The sequence below is a fragment of the Suncus etruscus genome, chromosome 7 (genome assembly GCF_024139225.1).
Source record: "Suncus etruscus isolate mSunEtr1 chromosome 7, mSunEtr1.pri.cur, whole genome shotgun sequence".
NCBI lineage: Eukaryota > Metazoa > Chordata > Mammalia > Eulipotyphla > Soricidae > Suncus > Suncus etruscus.
Window position 1 is genome coordinate 117,361,973 of NC_064854.1, and position 13,806 is coordinate 117,375,778.

The following is a 13,806-nucleotide window of genomic DNA, read 5'->3' on the forward strand; positions in this document are numbered from 1 at the left end:
ATCCTTCACAAGGTATCTACAATAGAGAATGTCAATGCTTTTACTTAGAAGATGTGCAGATATAAATGACCTCAATAATTAGGACAATTATTAGCACAATTCATGAGTTTTTCCAACAGAAGTAGATACTACAGCCTATACAGATAGCTTACCTTCAGAGTTGCTCGGATTTTTTAAGAGAACAAAATCGAATATATATTTTAAAAGGTTGAAATAGATAACTTAATATGAATAAAAATGTGTAGATGAGCAAGCTGTGAAACGTAGGTATCTTTCATTATCTCTCGGGTACCCCATTTCTGTTCCTAGAAGAAACCAAAATAATTTTAAATGTCTTCAAAATTATAAATGCACACATGTTTCTCTGTGTGTTTCTTTCCTCTAACTATATTCTACTCCTCTATACATTGCCACCAGAAATAATCAAAATAAAAAATATGGAAATATTAAAACTAAAATGCTTTGGTTTTAAATCTAGTGACTGAAAATTCCTGCATTCTTTTTTTTTTTTGTATTACCTACCAGAAACTCATCATGTGTCTAGCTCACACAGAAAAAAAGTAATTTCTGCACATAAAATGCACAATAGTACTCAGAACAGAACTATTTGGGAGGACTGGCCATAGCTACAGTGCCTTTTCCAGCCTTGAGAAAAGAGATGTTGTTTCATGGGTGCAAGTAAGTATTGAGGGGGCTGAGGAGTCTTTTATTGTCAGGAAGAAGGAAGGCATGAAGATGAGCAAAGGTGCAGAAGCAGTACAGCAAAACACACACTAGGTAAATGCAGAGCTAAGGAAGAAATATTATAAGTAAAGAAGGGAATGGAAAATTGTTGATCAATTGTCTCAAATTCTGCTACCTCAACCAATCAATCAGTTTTCTTGGTCTAGCAACACCATCTACTTTGTTCCCACCCCAAGATACCAAGGGTATAAACCTTATGTTTAACCACTCAGATCATTTAGGACATTTTGCTGATGGCACCTTCTTTCCTTTACAGTAAGTTAAACGTTCTGCATTTAAACTGAGTTCCAAGCGCTGATGTCTTAACAGTTGCCTGAAACTTTTGTCACTTCTGTCAATTGTCATTGCTCTGAAGCCTAGAAGACTCTACAATCTCTTAAAGCACTCTTCCACAGATTTTGGACATAATTAAAAATATCCTCACAAGACTTTTTGCAATGTGCCCTACATATATTATTCTGTTAATTGTTGTGTTGTACATCCATAGATAAAAACTAACTGATTTATAAATCAATTCTTAAAACCTATATGACAATACTTAAAGTGGCAATGTTTAAAGGTCTTTGATTCGATATGACATTTATATTTGGTTTTGGTTCCTATAATTTGTAAGCTCTTATCTTTAAACAGCTCAGTGTACAAAAGGTAAATATTTGCCTACAATCAATTCTTAATTGAACAAAAAACATAACCCGAACAAAATGCAATGGGTTCTCTTAGTGGGAGGTGAAGATAGCAAGAAGCAGATCCATAGAGAAGGACTTGAATGTCAGATTTAATCTGGGAGGAGAGGCACGCAATACATGGAGAAGAGTAAAGAAGGAAACTGGGTTTGGGTTTTTAGGACACTGCTAGAGCTTAAAATGGTTTAACCCTTTGGCAACCCAGGCTTGAGAGTACTGACATTTGACAAGAGTGTTGTACAGCAGTCAGACACTGGTACTTGGGATTCAGTACCTGGCACCTTAATCCTTATCAAGAGTGATCCCTAAGTGCAGAGCCAGGAGTAAGCCTGACACACTAAAATGAAACCAAAAGGAAGAAAATGTTTTAGAGACTCCTCAGGCACAATCGATAAAAATGCCAAATGATCTTTTATGTCACTCCTGGGAATTTACACTAAGAACATAAAAATATTAATCTAAAAGTTGTGCACTAATTTATTGTCACACTATTTTCATTAGGAAGACATGGAAACAACACAAGTTTCCAACATATGAATGGAGAAAGAAATTGTAAGTTGGGGGCCAGTGCAATAGTATAATTGTAGGAAGTTTGCCTTGCACACAGCCGGCCTGGACATCTTTTATGGTCCCCTGAGCCCACCGGGAATGATTCCTGAGTGCAAAGGCAGGCATACCCCCTGAGTTTGTGGATATGTCCAAAAAACAAAACAAAATAAAAAGAAGAGGAAGGAAAAAATTATGGCAATATGCACAATGAAATATTAGTCATCTGTGAAAAAAGATGAGAAATAAAGATAAGAAGTTTTAGTTTGCTGCATCTTGAATAGAATTGGATAATGCCAACCTGAATGAAGTGAGATAAAAAGTAAAAAATAAATACTGGGGATGGGAGTGATAGCACAGTGAGCAGAACGTTTATATGTGGCGGATAGTGTTTGATCCCTGGCATCCCATGGTCCCTGAGCTTGTCAGGAATGATTTCTGATTGCAGAGCCAGGAATAATCCCTGAGCACACCGGGTGTGGTTCTCCCAAAATGAATAAATAAATACTGGATGATATCACTCATAAGCAGAGTATAAATAACGAAAGGGTTTCGATAACCACTAAAGGAAACAAAGTCTGAGACATGATCAATAGAACTAGGAATAGAGAGGACAGAGAAAAACTAGTTATGAATCACTGGTGGAAAGATTGGTGTATCACAACTGTAAAATAGTAACTTTATTGTTAGGGAGATAGTAGAACAGGTAAGACACTTGGCCTTGGATGAAGCCAACTCAAGTTTGTTCCTTGGCATCACATATGGTCCAGGAGTGATTTTTGAGTGCAGTCAGGAGTAAACCTGAGTATATTACTGTGGCCCCCAAAATTCTATTTTTTTTCTTTTTTTTTGGCCACACCCGTTTGATGCATGGCCCCTATGCAAGAATGACATGAAAATTCATAAAATATTCTATATTTTTTAAAAAATAAATAAACACGGGATCTTAAAAAAATAAAAACAAAGTACTGTGGTGAAGAAATACTAGCACTTCAATGGAAAGTGTAGTGATTAACACTGAATTTGTAAAGCCTATAAACATGTAAATCAAAGTTACCTCAATTGTAAAATATAATAAAATGAAACCTCTTACTTTTTTAAAATGTCATCTACTTTCGTTGAACAATTTTGTTCCAGACATACTAATTTAAAACAACAAAAAGTTTTTTAGTAAACAACAAGTATTTATTATCTCATAAAATTTCTTAGGGTGGAGAGTGGAGGGTGGTTCTCACCAAGATATGTTCGGAGGCCCGTAGAGATAGCACAGCGGCATTTGCCTTGCAAGCAGCCGATCCAGGACCCAAGGTGGTTGGTTCGAATCCCGGTGTCCCATATGGTCCCCCGTGCCTGCCAGGAGCTATTTCTGAGCAGACAGCCAGGAGTAACCCCTGAGCACCGCCGGGTGTGGCCCAAAAACCAAAAACCAAAAACAAACAAACAAACAAAAAAAAAAGAAAAGAAATTTTCTGAAGCTGCAGTTATCTGAAGACTGGACAGGAGCTGTTTCCAAACAGTTTAGATCACGTGACTGTTGTCAGGGGGCCTCAGTTCCTTAATCGTGGAGATTTTCACAGAACGGTTTATGTGTCCTGGAGACAGTGACAGGGCAGCTGATTTCCCAAAGAGAGGGGAGAGACAGACTGACAGACACAAAGAGAGAGCAAGAGCAAGTGCAGGAAGCTCTGTTGCTCTTTTAATCACTTTAGCCCCCAAAGCCACATGCCATCATTTGTCCTTGATTCTATTAGTTAAAAGCAAATCTCCAAATCCAACACATTGTCAATGAACAGGGATTAGGCTCCGTCTTTTATAAGGAGTGTGGAAGAATTTGACCTTTTAAATCACTGCACCACAAGCTTTGGGGATTAAATGACTCAGCCACTTAATTCTTGCATGTTAGGGGCACTCCAGCCATTTCCTTTTCAAGATTGTTTATGTTGAATTTCTAGCTCTAATGCTTAAGGCATACAACCAAATGCTGAATGAACATTTCAAATAAGTCCGAAAATAAGTGTATGATAAAAAAATATAGACAATTCTACGTTTCCAGAAAGCAGGTCTGACAGGCTGGTATGTTGCTAAATATAACTGTGTAGATGTTCTTTCAGAGAACTCCTCCACCATTATTTCCACACAACACAACCTGAACCAGCTGTACTTGCAAGAGTGTTGATAATGTTGCTAGCCTCAGTAAGCCTAACAGTTACTTAGTATTGGGACTAAAATAGGACATATTGGGGTGACAAGGGAAGGACACTGAAAAGACCTGAAAATGGCTTGTGAATCGTCATTCCAAATGAATCACTTTGCCAATGATTTGATTGAAGAACTGATATTTAAATAGCTCATTCATTAGACACATTTATTTTCAATGGCTTTAGCTGTCAGAGAACCTCTACTATGAGTAGTGTATTTTTGGATGTTAAAATAGTTCAAAGTAGACCTTGAGCTTACTTTGAGGAGCTTACTTCTCAACCTTGTCCATTCCTGATGGCATTTCCAATACAGCGTGTCATTTGTGACAGCTAGATAAACTAAATGGTATTTTGCTTAGTGCAAAAAGTCAGATGGAGAAAAATAGATATGATTTGATTTTACTCACGTAGCAAACAGAAACAAAACAAATGAACTAATTTTCTTTTTGGTTTTTGGGTCACACCCAGCAGTGCTCAGTGGTTACTCCTGGCTCTATGCTCAGAAATCACTCCTGGCAGGCTTGAGGGACTATATGGGATGCCAGGATTCAAACCACCATCCTTCGGCATGCAAGGCAAATGCCCTACCTCCATGCTATCTCTCCGGCCCCCTGAACTAATTTTTTTTAAAGTAAGCGATATGGAGATAGTACAGGAGTTCAAAAGTGAGACACATGCCTATCATTGGTTTCATCCTCAGTATCACATGACTTCCCACAAGAATTACTGGATTTAGCCCCAGAAATTCCAAGCACTGGGATTCATTTGGCTAAATATAACTAAGAGTGACCTCATGGAGGTCCCCCCAAAAGAACATAAATAAAATAGAAGAAAACCCCATAAATTTTAATAAAACAAAAATAAAAGTTTGAAATATATTACTAGATTGAAGTTAACAGAGAATACAAGGGCAAGAGAGTAAGCAAATCCACTATTAAGGAGTCATATGTACAATATGGGATATAGTTAGACATTTTTTTATTTAAAGAAGATATAACACATAGTTGACATAATTGATCACTATACATTTGTTTTCAGGTAAGTGAAAGCGACATTATTGAAAAAAGAAAAAGATAAAATAAGATAGAAAAGAAGAAAAAATAAAAATTTACAGTAGCAAGCACATCAGTAAAAATTATTGTATCTCCAATGATGTCATTAATACAATGGCAGAAGGTTTAGTTCACTCTTGTTGTTAGCTGTCCATTCTGTTAAATTGGGGGTGACAGCATCAAAGAAATGCTTTAGGGAATAATATAATCAAAAAGTGAAGTAATCTAGAAATTCAAAGAATTATTACTGATACTACAACTTTTAGGGGCATGTACTCAGCAGTCAGACCTCCTGGAAGAAGGAAGATATGGGGGAAGGTGCTCATACTCATTTGTTCCAAAAATCCCTGATGATATCAGCCCCAAGTCAGCGTACCTGAAGTGTAGGCAGATCAGCGTCCCCAAAGGGAATCATAGAGGGTCACAGATGAGGCAGGAACATGTGAAAAAAAAAAAAAAAAAGGTGATTCAGGGTGATGGAGACAGCAAGCGTGACTTTGACAGGGTGAAGGCCTGGCCCATCCTCTCCTCCTAAAGTGGCTATCTTTCTGCTCTGCGAGCTGGTTAGCCATAATATTTCACTACTTGGTTTACATCTCATTCAAGAAAAGAGTGAGTCTATGAGTCTAAGAACTGGTCCAGTTCATCCATACCTAAGAATTATACTTTAAGGGTAAATTTAATGCAGTATCTATCTAAATGTTCATTTGGGGTTGGGTTTTGGAGCCAGATCATGCGGTACTCTGGAATGACCTCTGAAGTTCTCATAGGATTATTGTATGTGGTCCTGGGGGTCTAAATGGGATCAGCCTCATGCAAGGCAAATGCCTTGACCCTTGTACTATCTCTCTAACTCCCTAGTGTTAATTTTTTTAAAAGATGCACACCCAAAATATACTACCCTTCAGTGTTACTTCAATTAAGAAAAATATAATTGTGTAGCATCAGAAAGAACTGGATTTTCTGGATACTAAATATCAACTTTTTCAATTATTTTGTCTACTTTTATGCTCAAAATAAAAATAACCTGCCAGGAATGTTGCTCAGTAGAAAAACAGTTGCTGTGCATATGTGTAGTCCTAAAATAAATTTTCAGGATCACTAAAATAAAAATTTCAATTAAAAGAATCAATTAAAATGGGGCCAGAGAGATAGCACAGCAGGAGGGTGTTTGCTTGCATGTGACCGACCCGGGATGGACCCAGGTTCTACCCCCAGTATTCCGTATGGTCCCCCAAGCCTGCTAGGAGCGTTTTCTGAGCACAGAGCCAGGAGTAAGCCCTTTTTTGCAGCCATGTGTGGCCCAACCCCTCCCAAATCAATAAAAACAAGAGTACTGAGCTGGAGAAATTATGCAAGGGTTAAAGTACTTGCCTATTAACTTCAAGGAGGAAACATCACTCAAGCAATTGGAAGCAGAGATAAACAGATGGGACTATATTAAGCTGAAAATCGTCTGTACCTCAAAGAAAATATTGACGAGGAAACAAAAGCCACCCACAAAATAGAGGAAACTATTCACCCATTACCCATCAAAGAAGGGGCTAATATCTAAGATATACAAGGTACTGGCAGAACTTAACAAGGAAAAAATCTAACCCCATCGAAAAATTGGGAGAAGAAATGAATAGACATTTCCTCAAAGAAGAAATACAGATGGCCACAAGGCATGGAAAAATGCTTCGTATCACTAATCATCAGGGAGATGCATATCAAAACAACAAGATATCATCTCATGCCACAGAGACTGGCACACATCACAAAGAATAAGAACAATCTATGCTAGTGGGGATGTGGGGAGAAAGGAACTCTCATTCACTGCTGGTGCGAATGCCATCTAGTTCAGCCTTTATGGAAAACAATTTAGAGATTCCTCAAAAAACTGGAAATTGATCTCCCATATGATCCAGCTGTACCGCTCCTAAGGATATACCTAGGAACACAAAAATGCAATACAAAAATGCCTTATGCACATCTATCTTCATTGTAGCGCTATTTACAATCGCCAGAATAACCAAGATGCCCTTAAACAGATGAATGACTAAAGAAACTATGGTACATATACACAATTGAATATTATGCAGTTATCAGGAGAGATGAAGTCATGAAATTTTTCTATACATGGGTGGACATAGAAACTATTATGCTGAGTGAAATAAGTCAGAAGGAGAGAGACAGACACAGAATAGTCTCACTAATCTTGTGTGTTAAGAAAAATAAGAGACATTATTATAATAATGCCCAGAGACAATAGATGAAAGTCAAAAGTACCATCTCATGATATGAAGCTCACTACAAAGAGTAGTGAGTACAGTTAGAGAAAAAAACACACTAACAACTACCTAGCAATGTTAATGAATGAGAGAAGTAGAATGCCTGTCTGGAATACAGGCAGGGGGTAGAGGAGGAGGGAGATGTGGAGCATTGATGGTGGGAATGTTGCACTGGTGAAAATAGGTCTTCTTTTTATGACAGAACTCCAACTACAAACATGTTTGTAATCATGGTGCTTAAATAAAGATATAAAATAATAAATTCATAATTACATTTTTTTTAAAAAGGTGCTTTCCTTGCGTGTTACTGACTCCGGTTTGATCCCTGAAACCACCTGGTAGCCAAGCATAGCCAGCTAAGCACAGCCTATAGCACTATCTGGTTTTTGAACACTACCTGATTTAGCCTAAAAACCCAAACTCAAAGAAAACATGAGTATTATTTATTTACTATATACCAAGAGAAAGAATAAAAGGCAGCTAATATCAATCAACATTGGTTAAAACATTTTTTTAGTAAACTGGAGAAATAGGAAATAAGGTATTTGCCTTAAACACAGTTCATCCCAGTCTCACCTCTGGCACTTCATATGGTCCCGTGAGCACCACCAAGCGTAATTCCTGAGTACAGAGCTAGTAGAATGCCTGAGCACTTTTGGATGACCCCACAAAAAAATAAAGTTTAACAAAAAATCCAATTGTTTAGGAGCAAAGTATCACCCTGGACAAGAGGTGAGTCTGTCCTCTCTGATGAGTGAGTTATTTCCATTCCCATGGTTAATCCTGGTATCAGAACAGATGCTCTTCTTCCAAACTTCTGCACAAGAGCTTATACAGAATAGGCAGTTACCCCTGACTCCCCGCAAAAGACTCTGGAAGATGTGCTTTCAATGGTCTCTCATTCTCACCATGTAACAGAAAGGTGACTTCTTTTCTTTGTTGGACAGAAGGCTTTAAAAATACACTTACTACCTTCTAGTGAGCATTAATGTTCACAATAATAACCTTGAAGATCTGTCAGACTCTGAGAATCTAATAAATAATGAAGATAATAAAATGGCTTTCAACAGGATTTTACACTTACTGCCTCTTGAATTCTAACACTTTTTCTAGATGGTCATGGCTGATTGTCCAATTCCCCAGTCATGCACTAAAACAGAGGGTTTTCAGTGTTGCAGTGGCATGGTCATGGCAAGTTATTTGGGAGCATATTAAAGTAACATCTGACATGTACTAAAAATCCTTAGCAAGTTGGCAGTCATGCAGGCTGCCATGCAAACACCAGTCATCAGAAGGACTGCATAGTTAGTCCCACTCAGAACTCATTATTTTCATTCAGGATTAGAAAAAAACAATCGCTGAAATTAAATCTAATAAAAATACTATTCTTGTAAAGACCCATTTGCTGCTCTTATCCATTTTAACCTGTTTAAAGAATGGGACAGAATATTGAAGTCAAAAAAAATCTGCATTGGTAGTTAAACTTTATTCTTCAATACATTTCAAACTTCATTGAAATCCATCTTTTCTCTCTTCTCCCAAACTCTCTCTTTTTTTTTATAATTTTTTTTATTTTTAATTATGAGAACAAGGATGCAAAGAAAGAGGACAAGGTAAAGTTACAGTGGAAGGACAATCACCCATAACAGAATTCTCAGAAGTTCCATTGCGATATCTTAACTTTGAAATTTCAGCCAAAGAACCAAAGAACATTAAGATAAATAAGAGAGAATCCATGTACAATTACTTTGTCCTTCAAGTCCCCAGATTGTAACACATTATAATATTTCTTAACAGCATACCAGGCAATCTAAAGCCATAAAACTTACATAACTTCTTAAACATTACAGGCATAGTATTTTTTTACATTTCCATATACATGCATATTAGCTTAAGTTAACCTCAAATTTTAAGTGGGTTCTTTTTAAGGATTAGAGTCAAAGGAGCACAGTAAAAATGGTGTTAGAGTGGCAATTGTTGTTTGCATAGGCCCATCAAAATATGAGAGACATGGAAAGAAATAACCTTGGCCTAAATACAAAGAGACCTGACACCTGAAGTTTCCTGGCACAAGACCAACTCTCTAAGCTCCAGGCAAGCTAGATCATCCAATCCAAGACATTGTCTGTAGTGCCAACACACTTTTATTTTTCACACAGTCTCTGTTGTTGGTATCATGTTTCTGTATTAAAGATCCTGGAATCTGCATATCCTACATTGAAGTCAGGATGTGGAGCGTCCTCTCGTTTCACCTCACAATCAAAGGGCAATGCAGGGAGCCCTGTCCTGTAAGCAGGTCGTCGTGGCTGTTAAGTCTTCTCAGTGTTAAGGGAAGTCTCTTTTGAGCAGGTCAATGTCTGAGCAGTGTAGGGTCTTCCATGGTAGAGGATTACTTCCAGGTGATGTTATAGACAAGCCTGGATGTTTCGTGGATGGCTTCACTGGTTCAGGGGTGAATGGAAAATGCCCTTTCTTCTGAGGTCTGTGCCAGGTCTATGTTCAGGGTGTAAGGTCCCCTTGCACTACAAGATTTGTGTGTTCCAATCTCTATTAGATAGGATCTTATTTGTATGTATAGTATTTTCCCATTTTAATGTGCCTATGCAAAAAAGGAGCTATGCCACGTGGTGTTATTGGTGCATATGGGGGCCATAGGAACAATTCCAACAATTCCCATGATATGGTTCAATCATAAGCATTAAACTGGGGGACTCTTTCACCAAAATTCCTTGTTAAACAGCTCAAAAAGAGAAGATAAAAAGTGGTTAGAATCGTCATTGTATAAGACAACATTTAGTAAGAATTATAGTTGCCAGAGAAAAAACACAAAATATTCTAAAGAAATACGTGTCCATTTTATGTGTCTTGAAACAGTTTGGGGTTGTTACACACAATGCACGGCTTTGGTCTGTGATTAGGATTGTACACTACTGAAGTTAAAAAGAGTAATGTAGGTTAGTGACGTTTGTGGGGGCTAGAGAGTTAAGGAGTAAAAAAGAGCTTTGTAGGGGTGTGTGAAAGGGCAGAATAAAAAAATGAACATTCTAGATATGCAAAACATACTCTCAATAAATGAAGTACACGCGGGGGCTCATGCCCCCGCGCAGTTCTGTAGTTTTTGGATGCATGGGGAGGAATTTTTCCCTCCCCCCCAGGGCCCGATTAACCAGGTGTGGCCCTGAAGACCCGCCTGATGTGGGGGGATCTTGTTCCCCTGGACTAAGTGGTCAGCCCAGGGGGCCTATGGCTAGCTGTCCTGCCCAGAGCCCCCAACATACCAGTCAAAGGCACCAGAAATCCTGGCATGCGGAGTGTTCTGAGCCCAGCTGAGCCTCTGTAGTTTTTGGATGCATAGGGAGGAATCTCTCACCCCCTCCCCCCAAGGGCCCGATTAACCAGGTGTGGCCCTGAAGACCCAACTGGTGTGGGGGGGATCTTGTTCCCCTGGACTAAGTGGTCATCCCAGGGGGCCTATGGCTAGCTGTCCTGCCCAGAGCCCCCAACATACCAGTCAAAGGCCAGAAATCCTGGCATGTGGAGTGTTCTGAGCCCAGCCGAGCCTCTGTAGCTTTTGGATGCATAGGGAGGAATTTCTCACCCCCTCCTCCCAGGGCCCGATTAACCAGGCATGGCCCTGAAGACACGCCTGGTGTGTGTGGGGGATCTTGTTCCCCTGGACTAAGTGGTCAGCCCAGGGGGCCTATGGCTAGCTGTCCTGCCCAGAGCCCCCAACATACCAGTCAAAGGGATCAGAAATCCTGGCATGCGGAGTGTTCTGAGCCCAGCCGAGCCTCTGTCCAAACTCTCTCTCTTACACACACACACAGACACACACAACACACACACATATGCATGCACATGCATGCGTGTGCTATTTCTATTATTTTTAGATGCATAATCTTATTTGGGTAAAGTTCAAAAATCATAAAATTTATGGAAGAAAATCAGTTCCAACCCTTATATTTGATAGTTGAAAAACTAAAATAAAAAAATACTGTTGATTTATTCAAGTTACATAGCAAGTTAATTTTAGAATCACAGAATCTGCATTTCTCAATTCCCAAGGAAAGAGAAAATTATATCAAATTGCTAATTAAAGCTCTCAGCCATTGTAGCCAAAGGAAAAAAGAAACAAAAGTAGAAATAGACCCCAAAAAAGGTGGCAAATGCTATTTCAATAATTACATTGTCCAATAAAAGTGAAGTACTATGTATTCTATATTAAATATTTGAATTAAAAGAATGTTAGTATCTTTTAGTATCCCCGGTAATTAGGAATCAGGTGTCACATCCAGCAATGCTCAGGGTACCATATAAGATGCAGGGTGGTTGAACTGAGTTGGCCGTATGCCTTACTCATTGTACTATCTCTATAGCTCTAGGTTTTAAGTATCTTTAAATAGAATAGGGGATTCCAAACTACAATGTATATCTGTGTAAGTCAAAAACTTTCACAAAAAAAAGGTCAAAATTAAATCACTTAGATGCTCTCATGAGTGACCAGGCTTTGGTTCATTTTAGACTAGGTCTGCAAGAGAGTGTAGGAAGTTCTAGCTAACACTTTAGAGATTATGCCAGGTGCACAGAGAGGAATACTTGTATAATCATTAGATACCACCCATCCTTTATCCACCCACATTTGAAGTTCCCAAGGGAGCATTTGACAATAAATTGTAGACTCAGACACTTTAACTCCTAAATATTTCAATATGTTTAAGAATTTTCTCTAAGAATAAAGACATTCTTAGGAGAATATCTTTGGTAAGAATATTTAGAAACCAACATCTGAGGAGTAGGCATACTCATTGATATTAGGGTATCATTATTGCTAGGACTTTTCAATGTATACAGAGGAGACACAAATATGTTTAATTTGTTCTGTTTTGCTATTATGTGAAATCAGTGCTTAAGAGCAGGTGGAATTGCTCCACAGGGAGGAAGCGGGCAGATGTCTGGCTTCTGATTCTCTCCTTGATTCTAGAGGCTAACTCTTGCCAGGTATGGGGTTTGGGGAGGCCCAGGCCGTAGGCCTTCTCCCTAGCTTGGGGGGGTGCTGGGAGGCTTGGCAGGCCCCCAGCCATCCCCCTCTTTCTCCCCTGGACACCAGGCCTTCCCTGGGTGTCGGCCCAGGTGGCCAGAAGTGGATGCCAGATGGACTCTATAGGGGTCCTCAGGCTTCCCCTTCTCCCTACACTGGGGGGACCTGGCACATGCTGGACTTGTGCTTTACCACAATATCATATCCCCAGCCCAGGAGATACACTATTAATGCTCAGTTTCTATGGATAGATTCCATTTCAAATTTGTTTGTTTGGTTTTTGGGCCACACCCGGCGGTGCTCAGGGGTTACTCCTGGCTATCTGCTCAGAAATAGCTCCTGGCAGGCACGGGGACCATATGGGACGCCGGGTTTCGAACCAACCACCTTAGGTCCTGGGTCAGCTGCTTGCAAGGCAAACGCCGCTGTGCTATCTCTCCGGGCCCCAATTCAATTTCAAATTTAACCTTATATTAATTTTTTTGTTTTGCCTTTTTTTTTGTTTGTTTTCGGGCCACACTGGTTGACGCTCCAAAGTTACTACTGGCTATGCGCTCAGAAATAGCTCCTGGCTTGGGGGCCATATGGGATGCCAGGGGATTGAACCTAAGCTAGCGTTTGCAAGGCAGATGCCTTACCTCTAGTGCCACCACTCCGGCCCCATATTATTTTATTTTATCTTATGCATATATTTATTTTCTTATATAAAATATGGGTTGTGATAATATAATTATTTTTTCATAATTTATATTAATAAATTTACAGTAAATTTATGCTTAGAACCCTTCCTTATACTTTCTCATCTTTTCTGTGAATCCTCACCTACTTTCTCTTAGGTAAATCTTAGTTTTGTTATCAATGTCTACTGATTTATTTTTGAATTTTAAATTTTTGTCAGTTTTTACACTGCTATTGAACACATGAGTGAAATCAACTAGTACTTCTCTTTTTCTGTCTTAGATTGCTTTGCATAACCCCAAAGACTCCATTCTATTTTATTGCAAGCAGAAAAATTGCATCCTTTAAAAAAACACTATTCCATTGTATAAATACTACATATTCTTTATCCAAACATTTATTGAAGGCACTTTGGCTATTTCCATATTTTGCTTTGTAAATAATACTAAATAGCAATAAACATTTCTTTGAATGCAACTTTTTGGATTAATTTCTGATAGATGCCCAAAAGAGAAATTGCTAAACTATGATAGCTTTGCAAGGAGGTTCTATACCTTCTTTCAAAATGGTTGCACTGATTTACATAGTCCTACT